Here is a 14312-nt window from a genome sequence, read left to right as displayed (position 1 = left end):
TGATCAAGCTTTACTACGCAGCATGAACTTTTATGGTGTCCATTTGAAATGTATAGAAGGTTGAATATAGAAAAACCATATTCGCATTCTGTAATAAAATTTGAACAAATCAGAAAGCTTAGGGAAAATCAATTATGACTTGCAAAATAATCGTGATGGAATCAAAAGAAATCGTGGTATTTCTATAGTATTTCTTAATCGATCCTCTCCTAGATGTAAACCCACCCTAAAGAAAGCTTTCTTATGCCATGCTTTTGTATTTCATAAGAAAAAACTATATAAAAACATAAGGCCATGAAATTTTGATGGCTAAAATTTTAATAAAAGAACATTTTAAGACTTTAGCGACACTAAAACACCCGATTCCTTAAAAAAATGGGCAAAAATACTCGCAAAATGGGGAAATAAGAACATGTTAAGAACCTTTAGGCTTAAAACTCAAAAAGTTGAGAGCATCTGAAGGCTTCAAAAACTGGATGTTCTTGTAAAAAAAGTGCATTAATATCATTAATGTGGTTTTTATTGTTTAAATTCATACACGAAAAGGTACAATAAAGTCATGTGATTCAGCTGTTATCATGCGTGGCCGGTATTATTTGACAATGAATATGGTTCAATTGAGAGAATCATTCTTGAAAGCAATCCATTACTGAAACTTTGTTGCTTTTTGCTGTGTTGTGAACATTCGAGACATGAGTTATCCAGAAATTTCAAAAGAATGGTTACATCGCCGTGGCATTACCACCAAAATTTTTTTTCTACAAAATTTTGTGTTTGGGATGGAATATTCATTGACATTTGTCACTTTGTATATTTATTTAAAAGACGTCTTAAAATCACGACACGTCGAATTTTTCTATAGTCTCATATCCGGCAGTTATTTGGCATTAACGGTGATAGCTGGAATATTTGTGAGTAAATTGTTCGACAATACACGACGAACCCGTCTTTTATTTATCGTTGGAAATACTTTGACGTGTTTTGGAAACATCCTTTATACGATCCCTTATTCACCTTGGTTGCTGTTTGCTGGCCGCACCATATCAGGTAAAAATATTTATAATTAAAAAAAATTCTCGCTCATTGAAAAGCTACCCGTTGAGGTTTTTTCTCTAGAATGGAGAAGTAATCTTATTATGTTTTTTATATAAAAGTATAGGTATGGGGTCCAAAATTACACTTTTTGAGTTAACCCTTTAAGAGCCACGGTCATTTTCTTCTAATATTTTAAAAGAAAATCGCTAGTTCAAACTTTAAAGGCTTATATCTCCGGATCTAGAAGGAGTTAGAAGCTCGTTTATAGTCCGTTGGATAGCTTAGAGTCTCCTCTTTCTTTTAGGCGCGTTCGGCGCCTCCCGATTTAGGAAGGGTGGGGTGGGCGGTAGCTAAGGGGGGGGGTAAATGAGGGAAATTAAAGCATGATAGGCCAGCATCTGAGGTTCAGAAAAGGCCTTAAAAATGGTTTTTGTAGGGCACCCCTTAGATCAGGGCAAATTTTTGATATTATGCTCCTAATAGGGTGTAGAATTGACAAAAAAAATTTGCCCTTCGAATCTGCTGCAGTTTTCGAGTGAAGCGATTTTTAGTTAATCGATAGAACTTATCAAGGGTCCCCCCTTTACTAACGGTTTTTTCGAAGTCTGAAAATCAAATACCTGATGCTACCAACTGATTCAACGTGAAAAGTAGATAAAGATAATGGGGTTATTTGTTAAGTTTCGACCACCTGGTGCCGAGAAATGGCATTTTTAAGGCGAAAAATCGACGTTTTGGGCGTTTTCCGATGACGTCAGGATTTTCCTAGGAGCATTTTCAGAAAAAATCATTCTCACAGCTGGATAGCCCTGAAATAGTAATATCCAAAAATGATATGGTTTGTTAACTTTCTATGTCTAAATCTCGAGATAATTCATTTTTAAGGTGGGTAAATATGCTGAAAAACTGCTGACTCAGCAAAAAATATCGATAATTTTCAATATTTAAACCTGAAAGAAAGGTGCCGAGTGGTAAAACTTCAAACTAATTCGCTGGAGGACAGAATCAAGTTATTCAGGGCCAAATTTGGAGGTTCTTGGATCACTGGTTGACCAAAAATGGTCAAAAAACGGTCAAAATCTTAAAAAAAGTGGATTTTTGTCAAATGTTTGCATTTTTTTGACTTTTTAGCTTAAAATCTCGCAGAAAAGACTCACTTTTGATTTTTTTTGCATGGCCATGAAGCCCAATCCGATTCCTACAAGTTAGACCAAAAATGACAATTTCTAACTCAAACCGGGCATTACAAGAGGGCTTCGCCCTCCTACATAGCCCATGTCTGATATATATGACATTGGCACTTAAAGGGTTAACAATCTTTCTTAGATTAATTTTTCATGCTTATTCCGAATTTGAAATCTATTTTTCCATATCTCTTACCCCTGGGCGGCTACCGGGCTCCCATTTTTTCGCAAAACCACCCAAACCCGCTAAAAGTCTTTTTTTTTTTAATTTTCTATTCTACCTGGAATAGATTGTCCGTCCGTTCGTCCGTTCGTCCGTCTGTTACCAGCTTTTCTCGGAATTGGCTCAATAGTTTTTCTGATTTTTGGCACAAAGATGCAAAATAGTAATGACCGAAATGTGACGGAGACTGATTTTCGAAAACAATTTTTTTCCGGCCGAAAATACCGGAAATATACCGGTTTTTGGCATTTTCACGAGATTTCATTTTTAATTTTTTTCTGATTTTGTGCATAAAGATGTGTATTAACAATGTTTAAAACATAACCGAGTCTGATTCTTGAGAAAATTTTTTTTCCGGCCGAAATATCCGGAAATATGCCGTTTTGCAGACTTTCATTTGACTTTTTCCTAATATTTCTTTGTTTATTTTTCACACAAAAATATTATTGATCACAATGCCCATCATCAAGCATGATTCACACAGGAAAAAATTTTCGATTTCCAAGGTTGGAAATTCAATATTTTTGGGTTGGAAATTTTGGTTTTATAATTGAAGGTTGGAAATTTGAGCGATTACCTTAAGCTGATTTGGAAAACGTAAATTACCCATAGGTTTTGTAGAATAAACCAATGCCCTTGAAAAATCAAGTGAAAAAAAAACAATGTAGAAATGACAATTTTCCAAGGCTGGTTGGAAAACATGACTTTTTGGGTGGGAAATTTTTATTTTCCAAACAGTTTGGGAATTGAAAAAAAGGTCAAAAATCGATGTGAAAATACGTATTTTTGTAAATTTGATACCTCGGGTTGAAAAACTAGACTTTTTGGGTAGAATTTTGTGTTTCTCCCAAACAGTTTGGAAAACGTTAAAAATCCATGTGGAAATTACATTTTTGTACCATCTTCGGCGCATGTCCTTTGAGAAAACCACAAGCGATTTTTCGCGCAAAACTGTTTTGTTGTATAGCCAACCTAGATATTAGGCCATAATGTGAGCAGTCAAGCTGTAAGTTTCCGTCAGGTGAGGCGTCCCTTCGGAGCGGCCTCGGTCAATCGCAGTGAGTTCGCACAGTGAAGCACATAGGGTACTTGTGTCATAGTTTCAAATGGTGCCCTGCTGAGCTGTGTGAATGATCTAAGATCAACCACGTATCTGTGCGAACAATAACGAGGGATTGACCGGGAGCCATCGAGCCTAGGCTAGCGAGTGACTGTTCACAAAAACCTTGTTTAAGATCTCTTTTTCCACATCTCTGTCATCACTTTTTGGATTTTGGCTTTTTTCAACCTGGATTTTTGAAAATTCCAACCTTTTTAGCTTGGATTTTGGCTTTTTTCAACCTGGATTTTTGAAAATTCCAAGCCATGGAAAATGCAAAATTTCCATCCTTGGAGAGTGTCCCAAGTTTCCAGGTCGGATTTTCCATTGGATTTTATCTATTTTCCAACTAAGAAATCTTGAAATGGGCTCTTCCAGAAAAAGTCCGTACATGGGGGGGGGGTGGAGGATATAATGTCCAGGGGGTTCATGACTCGCTTTGTCCATGGGGTAGATATCATTTGTCCAAGGGGTAGATATCATTTGTCCAGGGGGTAAATACCATTTGTCCAAGGGTATATGTTTTGCTGTCCATGGGTTGAATTAGACTAATTTGTCCTAGGGGTGTTGGGTGATATGTCCATGGGGAGAACATGAGGACATGGTTGTCCATGGGGAGACCTGGAGACCTTAGACCCGAGGACATGTTGTTTTCCTGTTTTCCATCCCCTGCTGTTTTCCATGGGAAGAACCGTGAGGACATGTTGTCCATGGGGGGAGAGAACATATGTGTTGTCCATGGGGGAGACCTGACTGTTGGAGAGAATGTCCATGGGTCGGTCGTGTCATTTGTCCAGGGGTTGGAGAAGGGTCCTTGTTTGTCCATGGGGGAGAAATCAGGATGTTTTGTCCATAGGTATTGATAATATTGATAACGTATTATTATTATTATTATTGTTATTATTACCTTATTACCTTAATGTCAGAAATTTTAGCGACCAGAAAAGTTCGCAAGTTAGACCATTCACAAATTTTTTCGTATTTAGTGGGATCTTAATTTCGCGATTCAACAGTATTACTTAAATTAATAAACCTTTTTTCTTTGAAAATACAAAGAATAACTGCCTCTGTTCCTTTGCAAATACAAAAGAATGTTTACTTTATTTACCTTGGAAAATACAAAGAATAACTACCTCTTTTTGCTTTGAAAATACAAAGAATGTTTACTTTATTTACCTTGGAAAATACAAATAATAACTACCTCTTTTCCTTTGGAAATACAAAGAATGTTTACTTTATTTACCTTGGAAAATACAAAGAATAACTATCTTAATTCCTTTGGAAATACAAAGAACCCTAAGTCATTTTCCTTTGAAAATATAAAGAATAACTACCTCTTTTCCTTCGGAAATACAAAGAATGTTTACTTTATTTACCTTGGAAAATACAAAGAATAACTACTTCTTTTCCTTTGGAAATACAAAGAATGTTTACTCTATTTACCTTGGAAAATACAAAGAATAACTACCTCTTTTCCTTTGGAAATACAAAGAAAGTTTAATTTATTTACCTTGGAAAGTATATTGCTTTTACCCCCTGGACATTCCAATTTCACCCCCTGGACATTCCAATTTCACCCCTTGGACATTCTAATTTCACCCCCTGGACATCTCACATTCACCCCTAGAGCTTCTGCCTAGATACCCACGGACATCCCATTTTTACCTGTAATTTCCAACTTTGTGCCAAAAGCTTTTAGAATAAAAGAGGGCATGCATACTTTATTGGGCTATTCCAGAAATGAAGAAGTATAATTTTGGAATAAAGAAATGTAATCTTCGCTTTCCTTTAAAAATACAAAACACATAACACTTATATTCTTTCAAATATTGAAGATATGCAGGTTTCATTTTCCTTTTACAATACAGGATATTCGACATTAATTTTCCATGAAATTCATGTAACAATTATTTTCTTTCAAGTAACAAAGACATGCCAATTTCATTTTCCTTCAAAATACAAAAAAAGCAGTCTTCGTTTTTTTTTTGAGATAAAAGATGTATAAATTTTCGTTTTCCTTCAAAAAAGCAAGACACGTCACATTCGTGTTCCTTTAAAAATACAGGATATACTTGTAACAATCATTTTCTTTCAAATATCCAAGAGATGCAGATTTAATTTTCCTTCAAGAATACAAGAAACGTCACATTCATTTTCCTTCAAAAATACAAGACATGAATTGTTCTTTTTCGTTTTGAAATACAAGAAAAGTAAAGTTTATTTTCTTATAAAATATACAAGAGATACAGCTTTTACTTTCCATAAAGCTACAAGACAAATTACTTTTCTTCAAAGATTCAAGTAAAGTAGCTCATTGGTCAGCCCCGATGACCCTTCAAATTGAAAGAAAAGTGTTGCTTTTTATTCCGATTTATTGGTATAATTCCGATTTTGGATTATTTTCGGAAACAAGTTATCGGGAAAACTTTGGCGCGAAAAATATTTTTTCTTGGAAGAGAAAAGAAACACAGATTTGCGCATAATAATAAAAGATCACTATAATTAAAAGAAAAAAGTGAAAATGATTTTTTTTGTTTATTCAATAAATTGAAAGAAGCTATTGCATTGTAAATAAATAGAGAGTGTAAAAGAAAGTTTTTTATGATTGGTTTTGAGGCTTTCTTGTCTGGAGAGTTTTTGTGTGTAAGAAAGGAACGTCAAAGTGTGGCGTAACATAAACTTAGAATCGTCATAACTTTTGATTGAGTTATCGAAACTGGACGGAATTTCCTAAGCAGCTTCCTCAAAAAACGTTTTTTTTTATAAGGAACACGTTTAGAAGGAACTCGAGGCTGAAAAAGGTCCAAAAAAATAAGGCATTGTTAAGGAACTGCTCAGGCTGAGAATAAGAAAAACAGTTTTAAGGAATCCAATTTTTGCGAATCCAAACTTAGCAGCTATGTAAATAAGGAACTCGATAAGGAACTTTGAGGCTGAAATTTTCTGTAAAAATAAGGAACTCCAGGCTCAGAGCAAAGGTAAGGTTCCTTATAAAAAAAAACGTGTATAAAATACCCACGCTTGAGACGTATGTACTTACTAAATGTTAAGTCTAGTTCTAACCAAAGAATGCTATAATAATATTTTAGGATGATTTTCCCAAAAAAGTTAAGAATATCCATGATGAAATGGATTTACACCATTCTTATAAAAAAAGCGTGTACTAGACAGCTAACTGTGCCCCGGGGGAGGCACTTTATAGGCAAAATTGGGTACGGAGACGTGCCGTTTGTCGGGGTTCCTTTTTTAGGCTCTGAAGATATCTGACAGGTTCCCAAATTTACTAATTTTCAAGATGTGTATCGGACAGGGTCGATTTCTTATTATTTTGGACAATTTTCAGGGTGCAAAACAGAAAATCTTTCAAATTTTCGTCTACTTTTATTTTCAGGGCGAAAATGGGAAAAATTTTCAATTTTTCGTTCTGACCAGGGTCCCAATTTTGTCAAAAATTCATATCTGACAGGGTCCACTTTTCAAACTCCAGCGGCACGTCCCCGTCGGCCGTCAAGGTCAATGCCCCCCCCCCTGGAACCGTGCACTTCCACTATAAACGAAGGGCGGCCATGACTGGAGAAAAAATGAATAAATCAACATAAAAATGCCAAAAATGAACAAAAGTGACGAAAGCCACAGTGAACATATTATAAAGCGGCCGCCCCTTTCTCAGAGAATAAAGAACAGGTTTAAGACATTCTAACGAAAAGATTTATGTGAAATTCCAAGGATGAAATAATCTATCACATCTCTGTCTGCTTTGGACAAATTCAACTTTGTGTTAAACTTTTTTTTGTCTGAAGTTCAACCAAAATGAGCTTTTCAACCTCTTTGGCTTTAACATCGAATTAGGTTTCTTGATTGTACTTCCTTCTGATCGTTTTAAGCTTATTGGGCTGACCTTCCAGCGCAGCTGGTTTATTTTCTAATTAAAATATAAGAGATGTAATGTTCATTCTCCTAAAATAAAAGGCATGATGTGTTCATTTTCCTTCAAAATTACAAGACATGATGGGATTTTCTTAAAAATACAATGGAAACAGTGTTAATTCAACCAGGGTTTGAATTAACGACTCGTGATTCACGAGTTAGTTTTGGCTCAGATGAAAAAAATCACGAATCAAAAGAATTAGGAATTCAAAAAAATTAGGAGGCAAAAATTTCATTTCTCTAGCTGTTAGTGTTAAAGAAAGTATCTTGCCCCACATCTTTCTCTATATGTTCTTTCTCTCTTTCACTGGACATGTGTTACTATTCATGCCACACCCTCATTAATTACAAAAAGCTGATGGCGTGAGTTTGTTAATTGTGTTTACTTTTAATGGGGTCGTATAGCATAATTTACGGGAAAACAATAAGATCTAGCTGAAACTTTCTCCAGACCTTCTCTATAGGATGGTTATGTCTCAGGAAAAATTCCCCTAAAATCCCACTGGTGGAACATCCCTTTTTTGGGACATTTCTTTTTTCCCCAGGCAAAACCCTAAGGGCGAAATTTTTTGAAAATTTCGAACTCATTTTCAGACATTATCAAGTATACCATTCGAAAGCTCTCGAAAAACTATATAGAAGACTTTAAACGGGTATAGTCGATTTCCTTACCTAACTCGAGATAATTAACGCAGAAGATGCTATTTATGGTCAATTTTGACCAAAGTGTGGCGAAAAGTGGAACTTGCGCATGGTATACACGTTTGTTTTTTTATTAGAACCTAGTTTATAAGAACGTGTAGGCTGAAATTCGTCGAAAAATTAAGAACATCTTTAGAACATGCCCAGCCTCAGTTTGGAAAAAAATGACAAGAAACTACAATTTTTTCCTCTTTTTAAGCAGTTTTAACCGAATTTAGGGGTGGATCTTCAAAAGTCGAGAGTCAAATATTGTCCAAATTTTGCCAAATTTAAGTGCTCTTTATTTTGTATCATATTGTCGATTTAGAGTAGTCTGAAAAATTAAGAACGCATTTAAGAACATTTTAGGCTGAAAATTACTAAAAAAAATAAGCACATCCAGGCTCAGCCAAATTTTAGGTGTTCTAATAAAAACAAGACGACTTAAAGTCGAAAATTTCGCATAATACTTGAACATCAACGACGAAGACGCGTGAAACGTGACTCCTGCAGCATTATGCATTTTGAATGAAGAGTTACACAAAGTATAGAGAATGCATTGTACACACAGGTCATAGATACCCTGTTTTTTTTATGAAAAATCTCAATCCATTAAAAAAAGATTCCTTAAATAATGGGCGTGACGTCAGTTGTGCTTCTTACACGGGCGATCAGCCAAATAATGCGACTAAAGAATTCCATTCTATAAAGCGTAAAGAAAATCTTTCAATTCAGAATAATTCAGAGAACTGCAATATACTTGAGAAAAATAATTTTAGAAACCTCATTTTGTGTTTTGAAGGAACTTGTGATAAAGACTTCTTTCACTTGCGCAAAGTTTATATAAACTTATTTAAAATTGAGAAAAATGGCTAGTCAGAAAAATCTGTTGTATACTATCTTCGCTTTCTGATATGAATGATGGCCCACCACCATCAAAATCATTGGACTTTTCCAGAAAAAAATTGAATATGGGGGGGTGAAGGATACAACATTTTTTGGAAATTTACCCCCCCCCCTTGGACATTGTGACTTTTGATCCCCCGGACAGCAGGTCTAACCCCCCGCCCCGGACAAGCATCAGTTGACCCCATCGAGAGCAAGTTTACCCCCCCCCAGGACAAGGCAAATTTTGTAGATTGTGGGAGATTGTTCACTTCCCCCCCCCCCCGGACACTATATTCTCCACCCCCATGTACGGACATTTTCTGGAAGAGACCATTAAACGCAAAAAGCAGTTGAGTAGTTGAGCTCCAGCTTCTGGACTAGACTCCTTTATAACTGCTTTAAACTACATCTCATTAAACAAACTCTCCCCAATCTCTTGCCGTTTATCCCGTGAAAAGTATAGGGGAAAGATTCCAGAAAAGTAACAAGAATCTTAGTGCGGAAATGGGAATCTTATACAAACAATGGTACCATGATTCAAAATGAAATTCCTAATTAGCAAAAGGGTGTATCAAGATCGGTGAAGTTTGATTGAAGCTCGATTAGTTTGATTTATTACCTTGTTGTCCATTCTTTTTACATTCCAACGGCTTATTAGCAGACGCCCACGCTAAAGCTTAAAGAGCCAATATCTATCATCCCATCGGGGAGGAAAAGCTGGAACTTTTACTAACCAAACTCCTCGAACACCAATCAAACTTCATCGGATAGAAAACTGTCATCATTAACGAGGGACCGCTGACGACCGCTGTACATTGTGCTGTGGTGTACGGTGGGGCTGGATCTAAATGTCCTTTGTACGGCGGTGGAAACAGATTAATTTTAAATCTGCTGTACACCCACTGTACCCACCGTACAATAATGTACGGCAGTGTCTAGGCAGGGTCGTAGCGATTATACAAAAATGATTGCTGAATTTCAATTGACATGATCTCTAAGAAATACTTGCTAAAACTGACTGTTTGTCACAACTGGTTTCACTATTAACACATAACTATCTGTTGAAAAAAGGAAAAAAAGATCATACCTTCGCTGTTTGTAGTTTTGACGAAGAAGAGAAGAAAGGGGAGGGTATAATGACAATGATGTTGTTGTTGTGGAAAATTAACTCTTTTTGTACTACTTACTGAGCATGATCAATTTATTGGTGCATTCAGTAACTACACAAACATAAAATACTTAGTAGTAAACACTCTACAAAAGACCAGAAAACATGATAAAAATTTATACAGCAGCAGCAAGTTTCCAAGTTTCAAAAGTATGTGCAACACTGTGCAATCAAACAGCCATTAAAAAGTATTCAAGATGAATGTTTTTACAAAGGCTTGGTTACACTTTTTGCACTAGCGTATTTTATTTATTTAGAAAAGCCCTGTTTTTTTTATCACTTTTTTTCGCCATTAGGATTTTGCCTGGGAAATGTCCCAATAAAGGGATGTTCCACCAGTGGGATTTTAGGGGAATTTTTCCTGAGGTATAAGCATCCTATAGAGAAGGTCTGGAGAAAGTCTCAGCTAGATCTTATTTTTTTCCTACAAACAGCCTGTATTTTTGTAACACAACCACACTATTTGTGATATTTTTTATCTAAGAATCAACTGCATTTTCATTCTATTAATAAACTCATTTAATATGCAAAACACTATTTATTTGATCTTCAGCGCCCAGAAAGCCCACTAGACAAACAAACTATCTTCACTAATTTAAATGCATAACACTATGTATTTGATCTTTTAAACATTCAGAAAACCTCTTAGACAAACAAACTTTAGGGAGTTTCTAAACGTCGACCAGAAATGACGACCACGCCCGGCGACCACGACCAGCGACCAGATAAATTTGGGTTATCGAGTTTTTTCCCTTTCTCCAACATAGAGTGTTTCTCCTAATTATTGAGAATATATATCATATTGAAGAGTAAGCTCACCCCTGTCTCATCTATTTAAAGCCACGTGCCAAATACATAAAATAACCATTTCGACGCTCTTGGCTCTTGATTATGGTGCCAATTTCTATCTTTTTGTATTATCAGCATCCAAATAATCAGTGGCACAAAATTTTTTGAAAATGATTTGAGAAGCTTTGTATTTCATCATCAGATTGTTATTTCTGTCGAAATTGGTCATTTTGTCAGCATAAAGACACTAGAATAATTGATTAGATTCATATCTCTAAAACTGGTCTTTCCAATATTTTCCTACTGACAAGTTCTATCTATTCATACTAAAGGCATCTCATTCAGCATAATTAAAATATTTGGTGTAACAAAGCTTACAAACATCATACTTAATGACCCAGTCAATATTTTTGTCAAATAGTGTCACTTTGTCAAGAAAATGACTGGTTACTTCAAAGGTCACTTTTTAGTATTCTGAGGACTTGATTGAAACTTTCTCTACGGTGGAGAGAGCAGATAAACTCGATAATTCAAATTTATCTGGTCGCCGGTCGTGGTCGCTGGTCGTGGTCGCCATTTCTGGTCGATGTTTAGAAACTCCCCAAACTTTAGTATGCATAATACTATTTATTTGATCTGTTTGATCTGTAATGTCCAAAAAGTATGCTAAACAAACACAATTTTGAAGAGTGATATAATAGCATTTTTCTCCACATGCGAGTAAATAAAACATTTGCAAGAAAAAAAAAGCACACTCCATCATTTGAAGAAAGTGAATGAAATTGCGTCTTCTTTAATAACTACACACAAGTTTTATTCTTTGAAAAATGACTAAAAAATATATACGATGATGGTCTAAGAAAAACGATCTCCAAAGCTACAAAATTAAGTTCTATTTTACTTGAAGTTTGTTTTTAAGGAATTTTTTCACGAATCACTTTTGAAAAGTTAAATCAAACCCTGTCCACTACATAAAAAGTAAGGAATTCTTCATCTTTACCTGTCAATTAATCGTCCCGGCTTTCAATCAACCGTTCTGGCTGTCAATCAACTTCACCCCTCGAATTCATTCAGTTTTGCTTTTGAAAGCAAAGTTTGATTTTTATAAAACTCATAAAGCAAAATTAAATTATCAACTTCAATTCATCTGTACTTAGACTTTAAAGCGAACCTGAAATTGAGGCCTCAAAACAATCATATCTGTAATAGGGGTACGGAAATGTGTCGCTTTCACCTCCACGAGTTCCACCCACGCAGGGTCGCAAAAAAATCGCTCCCTGGATTTCCCTTTTCGGGAAAGAATCTAGAGATTTGTTTCAAGGAATTTTATTCAAATTGACCTAACGGTGACACCTTTTCATTCGGGCCAATTATACATAAAATAAAGGTTCTTAACAGTTCGCGACATATTCATGAGATTGGATATTTTCGTCCACATCTTTAGAGCGTACTGGGCTATAAAGGCTGAACGCATCCCCTTTGATATGTTACACATTTTTTATAAGCAACCGAGTTGCTAAGGGTCCAGCCCTGAGAATGGTAAAAAAATTAAGCAACTTGGTCTTAGAGCAACATACACTTTTTTTTTATAAGAACAATTTTATAAGAACAATGGCTCAAAAATGCCAAAAAATAAGAACAATTTAAGAACAGTGGAGAGGCTGAAAGTATTTTAAAAAGTAGTTTTTTTGTTATTAGGTCATAATGACATAATATTATGATGCAGCCCTTTCGATTGACTTCCAAATTTGCCATACTCACCAACTTTGCCAAATCCACAATTTCAATGTCAAAAGATCACAGCTTCATGGCAAATTTGTACATCGCTACTCTGCCATTATGATTTCCGTTTTGTGATGCTTAGTCAGCAGTTTTCTGTCGGCGTTTGTAAAGCGAACGATTTTTTAACCAATCAAATTGCCGATCGGCTTTGTTTTGCTTTAGCATTGGAAGGTCTTCTATTTTTCAAAAACTTTGGCAAAAGTGGCAAAATTGGAGCCGAAAAGAACACAGGTCTCGTGGGAACAGTGTTTTGTATGGAGACGTATGGAGGTAAGTTCCAAATACGCAAGAATGCCAGATTCACCACTTCTTTTTTATTTGGCATTTATGGCACTCCAATTTTGCCAACTTTGCCAAATTTCTGTCAATCGAATGTAAAATAATTGGCAAACAGGGCAAAATTGGCATATTTTGAAGTCAATCGAATTGGCTGATGGATTATAAAAATATAAGGGATTTGGTAGATAATGAAAATATTAAGCAGTTATTGGACAAAGTCGAAGCCTCGTCCAATATCTTTTCTCGCACGTCCAATATTTTTTTTATTGGATGAGACTGCGTCCAAATAAATGGTTTATTATCCGTTCATCGCTAAAATATTTCTCGTTTTCAAACATAATTCCAATTTATAAGCTCGTAAATCTGGTTTCTTGGTAGTTTTTTATTCAAAAGTCTTATTTTTATTTTGTGACGTAACGTCAAAAAGAAGATGCTCAATTGTTATTAAACTCGTTGTGTGACGTCAATTTTTGAAATATGTAGCCTCCATGGAAGCTATATATTCGAAAATATTGGGCAGCAAAGAAACCAATCAAATGTCGCTATTTACGCGCGTCGGATAATAAATAGTTATGGCAAAAAGAATCACTGGTTTCTAAAATCCTCTAAATAGTAAAGTAAATAGCCAAAACTTGTTTTTTACCTTAGAAAAAATAAGAACAAAATAAGAACAATTCAAGGCTCAAAGTGCCAAAAAAATAAGAACAGCCGAGCCTCAGCAAAAATTTACTGGTTCTTATAAAAAAAAAGTGTAGCCCTGAAACTGAGCATGAACTGGGACAGCAACCAAAAATAACTAATAAGGACGTATTTCCGGCATTATTTGGCATTAAAATACCAAATTTGAGCTATTTTGGACATAAATGATATAAAAGCCAAAATCTTTGAAGTTGCTTGCCTTTTTGGCTCAAAATCCTTAAGTAACTTTTGGCTAAAAGTCCGGAAACCCTTAGCAACCCAGCCCTGAGCCGAAAATTTGGGTTGCTTGTAAAAAAAAGGTGATGNTACGTACAGGACAAAGTTACGTACGGGACAAATTTTATTTCTAAGCAGTTTTTTGGAAAAACGATGTAGACCCAGAGAATTTAGCAATCATTTTTAGAGAGGGGTCTGGAAAACTTACAAAAAACTAAAAAAAAAAAAATTTTAAACCAAACTTTCAGCGAGATATGCCCAATTTTATAGGTGTTACGTACGGGACATTCACGTAGAACCATCTCCAATTAGGCTCAAATCAGTTAAAATATCTTTTTTTCT

The sequence above is a fragment of the Clytia hemisphaerica genome, unplaced genomic scaffold, assembly GCF_902728285.1.
Source record: "Clytia hemisphaerica strain Z4C2 unplaced genomic scaffold, Clytia hemisphaerica genome assembly, whole genome shotgun sequence".
NCBI lineage: Eukaryota > Metazoa > Cnidaria > Hydrozoa > Leptothecata > Clytiidae > Clytia > Clytia hemisphaerica.
This window is presented reverse-complemented; position numbering follows the sequence as displayed.